Here is an 18,207-nt window from a genome sequence, read left to right on the forward strand (position 1 = left end):
GCTCTATATCTATAGGTTTGATTGGTCTTCTTTAGAAATTCATATCCTTGGGTTTATATAATATATAGTCTTTTGCGTCTGGTTTCTGTTACACAGCAGAAGGGTTTCCAGGTTCATTTACCTTCTTGAGTGTACCAGTGTATTTTATGTCACTGAGTAGTATTCCATTTAATGGAAATACAACAATGTATCCATTCACCTGTTGATGGGCATTTAGATTGTTTACATTGTGGGGCTATTTTAAATAAAGCTGCAAATCTTCTGGTGGACGTATATTCTTATTTCTCTAGGAATGGGATTCTGCATCTTAAGGTAATGGAATGTTTAAACTGATAAGAAACTGCTAAACTCAATACCAAAACGACTTGTGGATAATTTTTAAAATAAAATTTTCTCATTTCCAAAAAAGCTAAAGTTCCTTATAATTGATAGGGTAATTTATTCTAGATTTATAAAATATTATCTCTCTAATTAATAAATTAAACAACACAATGATCACTTCTTATCTTTAGATAAGAATTTCTTAAAAAAAAAAAAAGAATTTCTTATCTGCAGGTATCTACAACATATGACCATTTCTGGAAGTAGTAATGATTTTCTGACAACCCTTTTTTATATTGCTTTTCCCAAATTTAGGTCCAAAATGAATAACAACACCATTAAAGTACCTTTTGCATGTAAGCCATCACTTCCTCAAAGAACTCTGGTTGCCCCCATGTTTTGCTCCCTCACCTCATCAGAGAATGGATGCTAGAAGCAATTAGGCTTGTTTGTAGTCACTATGCTTTTAATTAGTTCAACAGTGCATTGAGAATTGCCCTATTTTCATCAAGATCAAAACAGGGGAAGAACTATCCAATCAAAAAGAGAAGCTAGGGCTTCCCTGGTGGCGCAGTGGTTGAGAGTCCGCCTGCCGATGCAGGGAACACGGGTTCGTGCCCCGGTCCAGGAAGATCCCACATGCCGCGGAGCGGCTGGGCCCGTGAGCCATGGCCGCTGAGCCTGCGTGTCCGGAGCCTGTGCTCCGCATTGGGAGAGGCCACAACAGTGAGAAAAAAAAAGTGCTCCGTGACCACCTAGAGGGGTGGGATAGGGAGGGTGGGAGGGAGACGCAAAAGGAAGGAGATATGGGGATATATGTATATGTATAGCTGATTCACTTTGTTATACAGCAGAAACTAAGACGCCGTCATAAAGCAATTATACTCCAATAAAGATGTTACCAAAAAAAAGAGAAGCTCAATCTCACCTAGGTGAATTATATACAGGTAAAATGTTATTAATATAAATATGTTTCTCAACCCCTGTTTACCTTACATAATGAAGGTTCATGTGCAAAGATGGGCACAAGAACTTTAAAAAGTTTTATTTCTAAGTTCGAAAAGCCCTTATCATTGGTGACCATTATGACAAACACTCTACTGGTGAATCAGAAGGGCTAGAGCTCTGTCAATGCCACTGCTATCTGTGCTCTGTTCTTCCCATCAGGATAACCATTGTGTAAGGCATCATGAAACAGCTATGTGTCATCCTCCAACAGGGGATTCTACTCTCTCCCTCATCTTCATATTGTTGGTTATTGAAATAAATTAACCAAAACTGTTCAGTCTTAGTATCAATAGACGCTTCCTGGCTCTTCTGTCAGAGTTGCCTAAAGGGCTCTGCTACAAATTTCAGCTCAGAAATGGAATCCTATGGAAGAAATGAATCACAGCTGCTGCAAATCTGTATACTGTACTTGGTATTTTTGTTACTGATCCCAGAGTGTATGGGATGCGCCTGACGCTGCAGGACACAGATCCATTGGCACAGAATCCCAGGGTGGCGATGGTGACCACCATCTTCCCCTGTGTTCAGTGCCTGCTAAGGCACCAAGCTTTCAATTCTCAGGTGCAGGTGACAAAGGATGGGAGGCTGCTTTAAGGCATAAGAAAGACATTTCCTGAATCCTTCCAGCAAAGATTCCCTAGCTTAATTTTAGTATTCCTTTTATCTACTCTTGTATCCACCCTTCTAACCTGATTAGAGAAACTGCTTTGAGACAGCATCACCAGTCTTTGGTAAACAGAAGATCTGATGCAGGAGCGGAACAGTGTGGAAGGAGAAAAAAAAAAAAAGACAAACCTACCGGGAATAAATGTAAACCTGGTCTCAGCAATGCATTTAATTACAACCAGATGTATCAACGTTTTTGTCCTGTTAGAGTCTGTCCCTTGCTAACGGACGGAGTGGCATGGAAATCAAGACATTTGGACTTACAGACTTGGGTGCAGGAACTCCCTCTCAACAGCTGCCACTCTGTAGCTACAGAAAGCAGTGGTGACATATAATAACCCATGGTCGCTTTCCTGGGTGGAAGTCTTCAGGTCCTTCTATCATAAAGTCCTGGCCTCTTCCACCAAGATTTTCAGAAGAAATGAAAATGTACCTAATTCTTTAACTTAGGAGAGGGATGATCTTTCATAGAGCTACACTGTGTGGAAGGCACAGACCTTAATATTTTACTCAGTAAGCAAACGGGAAGGAAGCTTTACTGCCTCAGCTTTGCCTTTTTTGTGCACACAGATTGTCTGTGTGCTTTCACTCCCCAAAGATAATAGCATCTGCATCATTTTTTTGACTGTCAAAATCCACTCGCACATCTAGGGAGGCAAAGTGCCTGAGAATGTGTGTTCCCCAGAGGGCAGCCTTTCATCAATAACCCTTCTGGGTTCCCCAGGGCCTGATCAGGACAATCTTGAGGTATGGCCTCCTCTGTCCCCAGTGTCCCTGCAGGCTTGAGCCGTGCTTTATGTGGGACTTTGGTTGGTATTTCTCCCTTGCGTTGCCTCCTTCTCTTCCTGGTCCCTTTCTCCATCCCCCCACCCCCTATCCATTTTTCCTAGGAATACTTCTTAATAAGTCACTTTCATGATACCCATTGCTTCAGGTCTATTGGTGAATAAACCATCCTAAGACAACTTTGCTTTCCCCCAGTTTTACCTTGTCTCCTCGGTGTTCATAGCACCTCCTCTCAAAGCTTCGTCTGCCAAGCCCCGCCATACAGCGTCTGCTTCTCCCTACCCTGGAAAGAGGATCAGCTTCTCTGTCCTCTCCTGTAACTTCAAAGTCAGGCACCACCAGCTCCGGCTGGATGCTCCTGGAAGGTCTCCTCTGCCCAGATTTTACTAGTTTCAGATGATGAAGAACGGGCTCTGGAACTCGCTGTGGGGAAGCAGGCTCTCCACCAGCTAGAGGTGTAGTAGGTACCCAAATCACCCCAGCGGGTCCTGCAAGGTAAGCACACGTCAGCAAAGTCTCCTTTACCTTCTTCTCCTCCTCCTCCTCTTTCTTCTTCTTTTTTGTTTTGTTAACCAACAAAGCGCAGTCTAGTTTTATATGAGAAAAATATTCCTTTTTAAAACATATGTTTAATCTTGCTCCTGGGGAGAAAAAACCCAAAAACATGGCATTATAGACCTAAGAATCCCATAACATTTACCAAAGGTTGGCTCAGATTACATGAATCACCACTTCTATTGTGAACAGCTCTATCTTACCAGTGGTCCCATTGCCTGTTACATTCTTTCTGAAGCCCAGATTTTCCTCTAATAGGAGATCAGAAGAAGCATGGAATCGACTCCATGTACCCACTACACCCACAATTTGGGGGACGGGGCCATTAACGAGCCCGATTTTTAAAAAATTAATTTCTCAGCCTCCATGGAAACTAGACATGGCCAAGGGACACAGTTCTGGCTCAAGGGATGTAAGCAGAAACACTGGATGTGACTTCCAAGAAAGCGTGAAGGGGCGGTCCCAGCTGAAAGTGTCCTCTCGATCCTCACCCTTCCTTTCTTCATCCCTGGAACCCGACACAAGTTTGGAGCAGCCACTATGCAACCATAATGTGACCGTGAGGTCACTAGAATTTCAGGGGCCCCAGACCTAACTGTTATGATTTGTTTATCTGGTACTTGCTAGCAAACACCTACCTGATTTTTGTGGGAAAAATAAAACCCCTAGTTTGTTTAAGCTGCTTTTTGTTATCGTTCTGTGTTTGGTTCTTGTTATTCACCATTGAACATATATCTCCTGTTGATAACAGCCACTAGATATTTGTCCAAGCTTGGACCTGGGGACCCAGAGTCTTAAAATTCTATAATCCTACTCTATATCTGTCCAGTTTTTACATACACCATTCACTTCTCTGTGCCTTATTTTATCTTATAAAAGAGAGGACACTGACATCATCTCCGCTAAATTGAAAAAACAGGATGCTACCTATGCCGTAGAGTGACAGCACAGCCTTTAAATGCCTTTGACGACCACCTCTCCACACCCATCAGCAAACTGATTTCTGTTTCGTCAAATTCTTCTTTAACAATGGTATCATGTAAGGGGGAAGTAATAGGATTTTATTTATTAACATGATTCCTTTGTGTAAAATCACCTTTGTTTTAATTGGGCGATTATGGGAGGGAAAGAAATAGCATAATTAGGAACGTAAAGATGGAGCAGTAGAGAGACAAGAATGTGTTAAAATGAGTTTTATCCTACTACATATTGTCCTTCCATCCAACATTTTCCTTTATTTCTAATTTTCCCCCAAATGGCTGAGGCCAAGACATCCATTTATCAAGCCCATCCATTTTACCTCTCCTGTCCATTTTTACACATATGTTTCTGGACTCTGCTTCTTACCATGATATCCCATGTCTGGCAGTTGGGTGATGTTTGCACTCCCAAGGATCAGACAAGGACATATCTTCCCAACAGTTGTTGATAATGAGGCCAGTGGAAAGGCTAATGGTTTAAAGCTGTCTGAGTGTTCTTTCTGAGGCAGAGATGGAGTAAATTATTCTATGGCTGCAGCTCTCCTCAATGTAGGGAGCTCGATACGCCGTCTGCTCTGAGGAGCCTGGATTAGTCCATCTGTTTCTGGTTTTCAGAAACCTAAGGTGAAGAAAGTAAATAACAGAAAAAGCAAAAATGAAAAATGCCTCTTGTTCCTGAATTGCAGGAAGTCTACATATGCTCCTAAATCGGGTGTTCCATCCAGATGCACCAAACCCCGCTGGAGTTCCTGGGTGGAAAGAGAAAAGAAACATCCAGGTTTTGCTTTTGAGGATTTTTCAACCTTTAGAAATACACCGATTATTACATAAAAAGTGACATTTCCCATTATTCTGGCAAAGAAATAAATGTAATGCTCAATGTGTGGGAGCATATTCTCCCCGTCATTTGCTTTTTAAAAGCTATTCACAAGTTTTTGACTGAAGCCTATTTGAACCTCCACTTTCATAAGCAGGAAGATACAGCCAAGGAATCAGAGATCTTTGCCTAGAAATGATATAATCACAGCCTCCAAGTGTTCAGAATTAACTATGGAAGAGGCCTTATCTGGCCTTAGCTTAGTGGCCTTAGCTCCAGAAGGCAAAATTCAGACCAATAGGAAGAAATTATAGAAAAGGAAGATTTCAGAGTTTAGAGGACATTTTAATCAATGATCTGTTAAGCTTTAAGTGAATTACCTTGGATGACAGTAGAGATCCATACACGTTGGAGATCAAATCAGAAAGAGGACCACAGACGGGGCTGCAGCATAGAGGATGCCTGAGAGTGAAGACTACACTTGGCGGTTTCGACTTTGTCCGCTCACTCTACAGCCCACTGCAACTTTTAAAAAAAAATTTTATTTGAGTATAGTTGATTTACAATGTGGTGTTAATTTCTGCTGTACAGCAAAGTGAATCAGTTATACATATACATATATCCACTCTTTTTTAGATTCTTTTCCCATATAGGTCATTACAGAGTATTGAGCAGAGTTCCCTGTGCTATAATAAGTTCCCTTATTAGTTATCTATTTTATATATAGTAGTGTGTATATGTCAATCCCAGTCTCCCAATTTATCCCTCACCCTCTTTTCCTCCTGGTAACCGTAATTTTGTTTTTTACATCTGTGACTATTTCTGTTTTGTAAATAAGTTCATTTGTACCATTTTTTTAGATTCCACATATAAGCGGTATCATATGGTATTTGTCTTTCTCTGTCTGACTTACTTCACTCAGTAGACAGTCTCTAGGACCATCCATGTTGCTGCAACTTTTTATTCTCATATTTCTCTGAAACTAATTTGGCTTATGGTTATGAATTATCAAGGGGATGCTACCTGTTTCTATAGTTATTTTCCACCAAGAGCCAAGGCTAAGGCAGATTTCCTTTTTCTTTTTTTGCTTCTCCCTTTACTGGTGGGAAGATTTTTTTCTACGCCCACCCTTTCACTAAAGTCCTTAACTTTAATCTCATCTGTAAAGTCCCCTTTTCCACATAAGGTAACATATTCACACATGCCTCAGATTAGGATGTAAACATTTGAGAAGTGGGTGGGAACAGTATTCTGCCAACCCCAGATTCCTGCTAATACTGCCATGGTTGGATTTGTTCTTCTAGAAGGATATGGGGTTTCAATACGTTTTACAGCTCTATCAGCCACAAAATAGCTATAATTTTCAGAACATTATTACAGAAAGGGATTCTGGAATACAGTGAGTTAACTTTGACTGTATAATTCTCAGATTTCTGTTTCTGGATCAATTTTCCCTTTGTTAAAGCTACTACCTGGGTCAGTCTAAGTCTCCATAATGAATAGCCTACTTAAAACTGCTGTGTGGCTGAACCACACTGACTCCGTTCTGCCAGCTCCATCTTAGCCATCCCCCCACCCAAGATGTCCTACCCCTCTCCTCTCTGCATGACTGAGCTTTAGCCTACTCACAAGTAACGTGCCCAAGCTAGATCAGTTCCTGATCAACTTTTAAACTTGCCTTCATCTGATATGAAACCTGAAAGAATGCCTTTTGCTGACACATATGATTATTGGACCCCTAAGGGAAGAAAACTCTCTGTTTTCTTCAGTGCAGATATGCTTCTTACCTGGTAGTCAGATTCTGTTTTTAGCTTTGGCCCCTTTAAATATCTCTGTACCCTTTTAGGCAGTGCAGAGCGCAGCTGCAAATGCCTCCGGATTGTTGTCCGCCCTATCCTGCCTGTATGTAAGTTCCCTGCAATAAACTTCATAATTGCACTTTATGGAGTTGCCTGCCTCCTTTTTCAGTCTTAAAGTTCCTTCTCAGTTTGGAGGCGATTATTCAATAACTCCGCCATGCAACAATTGCCTTGTCTAGGCAAATTCATGTGTCTGAATTTATTTCCTTTCTTATTTGATTTACATGTCCTCTAGTTCTTAACTTTAAATGAAACTCTTTATTTTTTACTGGTATATTAAAATTCTAACCTGCTCCAGGAGAAATGTTTGGGCCAAAATTTATCTTCTTGTGATTTCTAAACTTGAGAAGAAATATAACGTTGTGAAAAGGCCAACACCGGACTGGACATTAAAGAAACAAGGATTCGGTTTCTCCCCTGCCACTAACTAGACCTTGAATTGGCCACTTCATCTTATTGGATTTCAGTTTCCTGATGGGTTAAATGACTGAACTAGATCACCTCCAAGGCACGTCTACTCTGGAAAGGAGACTCAGAGAATTCCAGATTCAAACTTTTTGCTTTGGAAACAATCCTTTATTTTGGAGAACTTAAATATAAGGGCATCTATCCTCAGACAGGGCTGAAATCCTTTCTCCTTCTACTCCAGTACACATTTCTGTGTGGCCAATGTGCCATTTCCATCTTTTCAAGAGACAGTTGAAAAAATTTAACGTCTTAAGTCTTTTAGGATTAACTTCTACTTTCTTCCCCAGTTCATCTCCCTGTTCTCTCCCAGACGTACCTATTTTCTAGCCTCACTGAATACTCAGAGGATTACAGGTGCAGGGGCTGTGGCATTTTGGAGGACCATGGCAATACGATCTGTGAGAAGCCAAACTCAGATGGCTTCCTGAGCAACCAAAGTCAACCAAGAAGGGTAGAGTCCAAAAATGGGGTTCTCAGAAATTCTAGATGAGGGATTTTTGTAGGAATTTTGATATTATATGGGTGGTGAGAACTAGATCAATTGAAATTTGAGTTTTTATCATAGTAGTATTCCTTAGAAATCCTGGGGAGACCTCAGGTTACTTAATAATAGAACTGTCTGTAAATCCAGGACATAGCTCAAACTTGTAAAGATGATCATATTAGACCTTAAGCTATCTTGAATTTGTCTTTGCCTGATTTCACCCCCAACCCCTACCCCCAGAATCCACCTCCATAAACAGCTCAGATTCTTAGGCAGGACAAGTATTTAGAAACACACATTGAGCAAACCTTACTCAGAGGATGAAATCACAAAGTAAGTTTAATTAGTCCTTCAATATCCATTTGAATTCAGCCAGGAGGGCAGCCTCCCACAAAAAATGTGTGTAATGCCATACATTTTTGGTGTTGCTCAGAAAATACAACGTCTGACATTCACATTGTCAGATTACAGGGTCACTCAGTGCAAAAGCTGATTTTGGTTGTTTTGGAAATTAGGCTTTCCATTCCCACGGAAAAATGACAATTCAACCCATCCAAAGATAGGACTTCTACCCTCCTCCCCCACCTAGGATCTGTTTCAGGCCACAAGTCTGTAGCCAGGACAGGGAGTAAGGGTAGAATCTTCTCTCTTTCTCACTCACCTCCTCTCACACTCACCAGTAGCTCTTTTCCACTAGAGCTGGAATGGAGGGTTGGGACAAGAGCCAGGACTAGCCTTTTAGATCTTCCTGGCAGTGGCCAGGCTTCACTGACTGCGAAGACTCATACCAAGCTCTCTGAGAGGTTTGGGTCAAAGACCTTCTCCACTGATTGAAGTGTAGGGGAGGGACCTTCCTAGCCCTCGAGATGGAGGTTAAGCGGATAACAATAAACCACCATCTGTCTCCAAATACCCTACTCCCCAAGCCTCTCTTCTGCTGACCCTTGCTATACTTGCACGTTGGTAAAGAACTGCAATCATGGAGCTGTCCTCTGCCATCCACAATTTTCCAGTTCTACCGTGTGGCCTGTCTCACAATTCACTTTGATACCTGATATTTTCACCAAAGAATCTCAAATGAAATACCCATGCTAATAGCCTGTCGCACAAAATCAGAGAAAGTTTGTAGAGAAGGAAGCAATGGTACTTGTAGATTTCAGTCGCAGGAAACACAGGGTCACTCAAGTGTAGAAGTTTCTGAATCCTTTGAAGATTCTTTCTTGACCCCAAAGAATGTTTACCTTTGCGTTCTTCCATCCCTTCTCCCTTTGTTCACTGTTACCTGCTTGCTCATTTAAACTGAATTTTGTGTTTTTACTGCTCCAGCCAACTGTATCTATCTTATCCAAGCGAAAGTTTTCTTTGAGAGCAAATGGACAGAAGTCCCAAGGTACCTGATACTGGGAAGGGCAGAGGAGCCCTGAGTGCCAACAGAGCTTGCCTGTTATAAGCAACCTCGAGAATTTGTTCTGTTTCCCCAGAGCTTGCTGACATGGAGACTTTTATAGTTGCAACAAAGAGTCTGAAAGTACCTCAAAGTCCCCAGGCACTTCTCCTAATTCACTTCTAACCTGCTGGCCATGGGGATTTTTTCCTCCTCTAATTGCTAATGAATTCTAGAATCTCAAAGTCTCATTTCTCTAGTCTAGAATCTCCAGTCTCCCGAATGACGAGAGCCTTCTTGTCATTAATTACGTGCCCTGTGTTTCCTTCCTCACTTGGATTTATAAGGTGCACCACAGGGGGAACTTACTATTTTTTCCTATTTAGAGTCAACTCAATTTCCTTCAGAGTTCTTCTTGTCTTTGCAGAATCACTAGGAATGTAGGATAAACAACAACAGAATGTGGAAATGGGTAAATAGACTTTGGAATGTAGGGCAACCTGAGGGATGAGTTTGAGGATATCATAATATCTCATTTCTCAGAAAAATACTAGCCTTTCTCTTCCTTACTGAGTGAAAAACATTTGGTCTGAGCCCAGAGACAAGAAAGCCTAATGAAGTGAAAGAATCAGAATAACAATGCATTCAAATTAAATAAATGCTGGAGAGGGTTTGGAGAAAAGGGAATCCTCCTACACTATTGGTGGGAATGTAAATTGGTGCAGCCACTATGGAGAATAGTACGGAGATTCCTTAAAAAATTAAAAATAGAACTACCATATGATCCTGCAATCCCACTCCTGGTCACATATCCAGAGAAAACCATAATTTGAAAAGATACATGCACCCCAATGTTCATAGGAGCACTATGTAGAATAGCCAAGACATGGAAGCAACTTAAATGTCCATTAACAGTTTAATGGATAAAGAAGATGTGGTACATATATACAATGGAATATTACTCAGCCATAAAAGAGAATGAAATAATGCCATTTGCAGCAACATAGATGGACCTAGAGATTATCATATTAAGTGAAATAAGTCTGAGAAAAACAAATACCGTATGATATCACTTATATATGGAATCTTAAAAAATGACACAAATGAACTTATATACAAATGGACCCACAGACATAGAAAACAAACTTATGGTTACCAAAGGGGAAGGGGGGGACGGGAGAGGGATAAATTAGGAGTTTGGGATTAACAGATACAAACTACTGTATATAAAATAAATAAACAAGGACCTACTGTATAGTATATAGTACAAGGAACTATATTCAATATCTTGTAATAACCTATAATGGAAAAGAATGTGACGAATTAGCAGAGAATATATAGTAGTTCATTCAAATTCATCACTTATTTATTCACTTGTTCATCTATTTGACCAGCATTAATTAGCCACCTTTTAAATGCCAGGAACTTTTCTAGACACTAGGGATGAAGAAATGCGCATGCTCTCCTGGAAGATGTCACCTCAGTGAAAATCTCACACTCTCTTCCTGAATGATCACTCAGTGTTTCAGAGGTCACCTGCAGAGCGCCCAATCCAGCTGCCCAGCCGGAAAACTCATTACTTTTGGAAAAGGCGAAGGAAAACCCCGCACCACTGTATGTGTCACAAAGGCATTTCCCTGCTTTAAAAACATGTTACTGCCATATTTCTCTGCTGAGGGAGAGGGTCCACGATAAGGGGCACATCAATAAACAATAGGATAAATTTATTTCCCAAGTTTACAAATTATATCTTAATTTAAAAAATAAACTAATTCAACAAATATAAATTCGAATGGCCATTTAATAGCTTAGCAGTTAATTCAGAGATTTTTAAATCCTAGTTGTGTGTAAGAATTGCCCAAGGAAGTTAAACAATAGAGAAGTTTAGGCAGTCCCTACCTGTGAAGAGTCTGTGAAGAGTATGCAGTGAGGCTTAAGTAATGAGGGTTTTTATTTTTAAGTCCCGTAAATAATCCTAATGGGCCATCAGAGGCAAGAGCTACCAAAACATCTTCATTGATGACCCCCCAAAGTGTTCTTCTATGAGATAATGTCTCACTATCGTTAGGAACCAGGAAAATGGTTGTTTAGAGTTTTGGTCACATCTGAAATGAGCTCCACACAGAAAAAAATATTCATCGTCAGTTAAAATGTTTAGTTTTCTTTTCTGTGTCGTTTTGTTGGAGAGGAAAGTGCTTTCTAACATTGCCAGATTTTGACAGCCAGAGAAGTCACATGCCAACCATACTTAGGTATCCTTCCTCTCAAATGACTATTGCATTTACCTTAACATTCTGAGACATTCAAACAGAGCTGTCCTCAGAAAAGTCTCTAAGAATAGCCTGTCATCTTCCTGCTCTCTTTGACATTTTTCTGATCAGCACATTCTACCTCTAATGTCCTTTAGGTATCCAGAAGAACACACACACACACACACACACACACACACACAAACCAGCCTTTCCAATTAGAATGATGGACCAACTTACTTTTTTTTTCCAATTTACTTTTGATTGCTATGGCTATTTTATATTTTTAGAATTTGGTTTTGTTCTGGGATTCAGAGAATTTTATATTCACAGACTGCTTATCCCACCAAGATCAATTCCTCCATCTCTTCCTTTAATAAGCCCGGATGTTACTTCAGTTTTGTTGGTGTCTTAGGGTGAGAGAAGCAAGTAGGCCCAGGACGTGACATTTCTCTTTTTGAATGAGGCAGAAAAATGATTCATGAAAGTGTGCATTCTTTTTAAAGGGATAAGAAAAGAGAAGTCTATCTAACAAGATCACCACAGGTACTTTTAGCCACAGGTATTTTTAGAATTTACAGGTATTTGAATACTTGTAAATTCGGGAATTTACCTGGTTCGTCCTCACCTTCCTATGATTGGGATTCAGGACATCAGTGGCTTTTAAAATTCAAAGCATAATTTCCAAAACTTTAAAAGTATGACTCTAATATAAATATAATATAGACTGTTTCAAGGACTTTATTCAACTTATTCATTAACAAGGAAACTGGTAATGAGGTAAAGGCTGGTTCAAAGAGCATTTTGAGGATTTGGATTTTTACAGGCATTTTGAAGCAATGACAGAACAAGAATGATAAATTAAACGCGAATCTGACTGATGTCCCATACATAGGCGTTATCTTTTCTAACTGACAGAAATTATTTGCATTTCTACTGGACCAAAACCTGTAAGTTAGCATACATTTTATTAAAGTTTTATTCAATAATAAACAATGAGTCAAACCAAGTATATTCTAGAATGAGTGACCCTTGGATGTGCCTTTTAAACAGTGCCTCCATGTAACACTGAAAGAACATGCTGCATACCTTTTTACTGGATCTCCATGCTTTACATAATTTTTCTTATTATAGTTAAGTGGTAGTAACAATTTCAAAGCAGCAAAGCCCTGAGATAGCTCTGAGGCCAACTTCCAGGTGACAATAATGAGTCCACGCTGCTTCCTCCCCAAGGTCATTGCTATGTACATGCACACGAGGATACACGTGTATGCATGAAACATGGCAAGTCTGGCATTGCATATACAATGAAAACACTTTTAAATCCCTTTTGAAAAGAATGAATTTGCTTCTCAGAAAGCTGAACTACCCTGATCCTTAGAACTAGCCTTATTAAGTTTTCTTTTCTACTGTCCTCTTCACCTCAGGCCTCTGTGTATATTTCTTGAAGAAGCAGCAACATTCTATTGATAGCTCAGAATTGCTCTTTGGAACCATCCATGGTTCCAAAGAGCATTCCACTGTCCTTCACAAGGGACTTTTACACAGGTGCTTAGAAATCTAGAAAATAAGGAATGGCCTTTCCCAGATGAATATCAAGGGTAGGGGCTTTCTTCAAGACCGTTGTTGTTGTTTTTTTTTTTTTTAATATAAATTTAGATTTAAGTTCCTTTTATTGATGCCTGTTAAGTTCCTTGAGAGGGTTTCTGGAACATAAAAGAATAAACCAGCTTTCATGTCCTCCATCATCTTGAGGAAGGAATATCACAATTACGTCTTCCATTCCCATTTTGTCTCCTTGCTTTCATCTTGAAAGCTTCCTGATCATCAGAGGGGTCCTTAAAGAGTCTCCTCTTATGCTGAGAGGATCACAATATCAGGATCACCTGGACTAAATGTACATGTTAATAAGCTTTGGAAACATTCTGAAGAGAGCTCACAGAATTAGAATCTATTTTCTACTACAGAATATTCAGAATGGAAAGCCAAACCTTTGGGAACTGGGTCAGACCTGATCCTTAGTACCGCCAGTCTGTGGGCACATTATAATATCTTATGGTGGCATTGCAATTTTCCCCAATTTGCTAACTAAGACTAATTATCCAAATAATTCAGCCTGACTCTGCTCTTGACCACTGCAAATCTCCCTGCTGTTCCTTAAAGCTCTGTTTGTTCCCCATTTCTCCTCTTGTTTTAAACCCCTCACTGTTCTGAGTGCCTTTTATTTAAAGAGAAATTGGATACCTACTGTGTAAATTTCTGCAGGGAGTCCTTTAATGTAGGCTGTAGCAATTTTCTCCAGGAATATGCTAATAATTAGAGCAGCTAGGGATTTGGACTTTGTTATCTGTGGAGGAGGAATTGCGTGAGAAAAGGAGAAAAAAAATCTCAACTCTCTACATCCTGAAAAGAAAAGAAAAAAATAATAAAGGAGAAAGGAAAACAGTTATTTGTTCAAATGTGGGGTGGAAATAGACAGATGCTTAGAAGTAACGACTGTGGCCACTGGTCTTTGTGCAGGCTGTTAGGAAAAGGCACACAGGAAGGGAGAATGGTGAACTTTGGTCCCTGGGGCAGCGGGCTGAGTTCTGGCCTCCGTAGTTATGGCAACAGAACATCCCCTGGTGCTCTCCGGTAGTCAGAATGGGACCTCCTGGAGTTCTCTCTGTCTCCTCTGCTGGAGGTTATGGGTGTCTGAACAGCAATTTCACAACCCTGAACTGCTGGTTAAGATTAGTTTAAGAGAGTTTGGGCTTTTTCTTTCTTGTTTTTGTTTAAAAGACAACTTTTTGAAATAAATTGCAGAGTTGTGCTTCAGAGAAAAGTTTCTGGGAACTAAATATGGTAATCTTAGAAACCAATTTGCATTGAGGTGATGGTGCATTCACACAGAGTTTGAGCAACAGTCCGGTCATATCCTAAGGTTGTTTGTGAAGTGGATTATTTAGGGTGACCGGGGGTCTTCTACTTTTGTTACCAAGCAGCTTTTGGTGGTCACAGACTGACGCGTGACGCGGTCTGACCTTTTATCACAAAGTTCTGAACGTGCAGTCACTCTGTAAGCTTGTTTCAACCAAGACAAAGGGAAAAAAGAGACTCCTTAGAATTCCTATAGGAGAAATGAGGCAAAAGAATTATTTCCACGTACTGATGTGCAAATTAAAGCATTGGAAAGAAGGAATTTGCCTGTGATGGAACCAAAATCAAGTCCCAGTAGGACCCAAGGTCCTTAAATTCTTTGCTTGTTTTTTTAGGTCAGACTTCTGAAACTCTGGTTTTGGTGATTGCTTTAAGGGTTTCTTCTTGGACAAAGGTGCTAAGAAGGTGTGCAAAGTAAAAAGGATCATGAATTCACTTTAATTAAAATAAAAATAAAATCAATACCCAGCAGTACTTTTTGCAGTTTCACAGAAGGGGAATTTCTTAAAAGCAACCAAATAATGTTAATAATGGCAATATTATTAATAATAATATAAGTAACATTTATTGAACGATGTATATAGGTGCTAAGCATTTTATATGAATTATCTCATTTATTTATTGCTACTTGATTGATGAAGAAACACAGAGAATTTAAGGATCTTCCCCAAAGTCACACAGCTAGTAATTGGTAGAGTCAAAATTTAAACTTGGGCCATCTGACACCAGTGTCTGTGTTTCTAATCACCCCACTACACTCTACTGTGCTTCTACACTATAATTTATAACACATATACAAGATTTATATACTATAGGATAATGAAATGTTTATAAGTTATTTAAAAATCTACTAACTCTATCACTGTATGGGGGGAAGAACTACCAACACCCACCCTTGCTGAGCTCCTATGTGTCAAGTACACCACTGGTCACTGTGCATACATTGCCTCCACTTCTTACCACAAACCTGCAATGAAAGAAATATTATCCCCATATTTTATATGAAGAAATGAAGCATGGAGCTATTTTAATCACTTGCCCAGGGTTATATTTAAGCAACAGGCTGAGCTGGGGAGTGAGCCCAAGTGTGGGTGATGGCAAAGCATCTGTTTCTTCCACGTTGCCGTGATGGTTTTTTCCAAGGTGTATTTAGGTGTAGCTTTAGTTTTACCAAAAAGGACTAGGCACCAGATCTCGCTTCCTAATGCCTGACCCTACTTTCCTGCTAAAGTTGTTAATGACATAGGAGTATCAGAAGTACTGTCTCCAGAACCTGAATAAACTACACCATTTACCTGAGGGGAAGACAGTGGTTTATCTTTCTAAATTAAGTGACCATCATTAGTTGATTAACTTGATTTTCATTCTTTAATACTTAAATGAATTAAAAATGGATTAATGAATGAATGAATGAATGGGTAAGCAAAGAAGACAACTGCCAAGTAAAAACTGTCACTCACCATCTGGTTCTACAAGAATGAAGTCACTGGCCACTGAGGTCGCTGACCTTCAACACACCCTGAAAGGAGTCCACGGCAGAGATCAAGAATGAGGCACTCTGTGCTCTGGGAAAAACCAGAACAGGACCTTCAGATAGATAGATATTTTCAGGAGAAGATTTTATGAGCCCGATTTCTTGCATCTTCTCTTATCTAGAAAAGCACATTAATGGAATCATTAACAGAGACATCTGCTCCTTGCGACTAGCAGCAACCTTCTGCAAAAATGTGTGCTTGATTGCATGGACCCCCTTCGCCTAAATCATGCATATACTGACCCCTCCCCCCACCTCTTGAGCAGTTCCTCAGAGCTATCTGATGGGCTGTCTCCCGGGCTATAGTCCTCATTTTGCCCCAAATAAAACTTAACTCATAACTCTCATGCTGTGCACTTGTTCTTTTCAGGTAACACAACCTACCATCTATTGAATGTCTAGTAGGCAGCAGGCACTATGCAAGGTGATTTCATATTCTGATTTTATGTCCCTTCCACAAAAGTTGTGCAGTAAAGTGATGATTTTTATTATTGCTATATCTAAGGATGAAGATATGAGGCTTAGATTGGTTAAGCGAACTGCTCAGAGTTTCAGCTAGTGAATGAGACATTTGGAAATAGAACCCAAGGACCTATGGCTCTGAAGTTCGAGCTGTGCCATCTATGTTTAAATTTCTTTAAAAAATTTGTAGACGTGTTTAAATACAAAGGAATCTTTTAGATATATCTGTTCTGAAATACAGAACCACCATGTAAGTTAGCACCTGAATATTCATGTCCCAAATTTATAAATAATACATTACCTTAAACTTTAAACTTCCCTGAGTGCCGTCTCATCCCATCCTTTCCCTTCTATCTCAGAGGGTTTTTTTATGGTTTCATATTTGTTAATAGTCATTATTTATTTACACATTTTTGACCTTTAAGTCAATTGAATCAAACTGTACGTGTTTTTATCTTACCTGCTCTCTTTGCTTGACACTGTTCCTGAGATTCATCTATAACACTGAATCAATCTGTGTTTAATTTCTTTTCACTGTTGTATAAAATCCCATATTAAAACTCTGCCATGTTTTGTTTATCCATTCTACTTTTGAAAATTTAACTATAGTTGATAGTTAACTAGAGTTAACGCCATTTTAAGCAACATGGATGGACCTAGAGATTATCATACTAAGTGAAGTCAGACAGAAAGACAAGTATTATATGATATCACTTATGTGTGTTATCTTAAAAAATGATACAAATCAACTTATTTACAAAACAGAAACAGACTCACAGACATAGAAAACAAACTTATGGTTACCAAATGGGAAAGGGGAAGGGGAGGGATAAATATCCTTTCTACTCTTAGTGAATATTTGCGTGTGTCTTCCCCTCCCTTCTTCCCTTCCTTCCTCCCTCCCTCCCTTCCTCCCTCCCTCCCTCCCTCCCTTCCTTCCTTCCTTTCTCTATTACAAAGAGTGCTGGCAAGAACATGTGATACACATCTCCCAGGGTATATCTGAGAGGGTCACAAAATCATAAGCTTTACACATTCTTGGTCGGTGAGATAATACCATATTGTTTTCCCAAAATGATGGAGCACTTTCTACTACAACTTATTCTGAATAACACTGCAAAATTATTCCCCTTCCCCTACATCCTCACCAACATACGATATTGTTACACTTAGTTTTACTAATATGATTGGTTTGAAAGGGTACCTTATTGTGGTTTTCATTTGAATTTCTTTCATTATTGATAAGGTTGAGTATATTTTTATGTATTTTATGTGCTTTTTTTTTCTGTGAAGTACCTATCCATTTTTTATTTTTGCCCTCTTTTTCTGTTGGGTAATTTGCCTTTTTCTTATCAGTTTGTGGCTCTCTTTATACATTTTGGACATTAAATATTACAAATGTAATCTATTGCAAATAACTTTTTTCAGCTTATAAGGTGATTTCACTTATTTATGTGAACTTTTGATGAATGGAGCTTCTTAATTTTAATATATTCCTATTTATCAATCTTTCCTTTTATTCTTTGTACACAGAGGCAATCTTCCTTAATTCAAAGCAATGAAAAGACTTTGCTCAAAGTTTTATAGTTTTGTCAATATTGCCAACTGCACTTAATATTAACTTAAATAATATTTAATATTTAAGCACTGGTTAGGTATTTATCAGCTAGAGCTGATACTTGCTTAAGGCATTATACACCTAGTTTCTATATATG

The sequence above is a fragment of the Neophocaena asiaeorientalis genome, unplaced genomic scaffold, assembly GCF_003031525.2.
Source record: "Neophocaena asiaeorientalis asiaeorientalis breed wild unplaced genomic scaffold, Neophocaena_asiaeorientalis_V1.1 scaffold14, whole genome shotgun sequence".
Classification (NCBI taxonomy): Eukaryota; Metazoa; Chordata; class Mammalia; order Artiodactyla; family Phocoenidae; genus Neophocaena; species Neophocaena asiaeorientalis.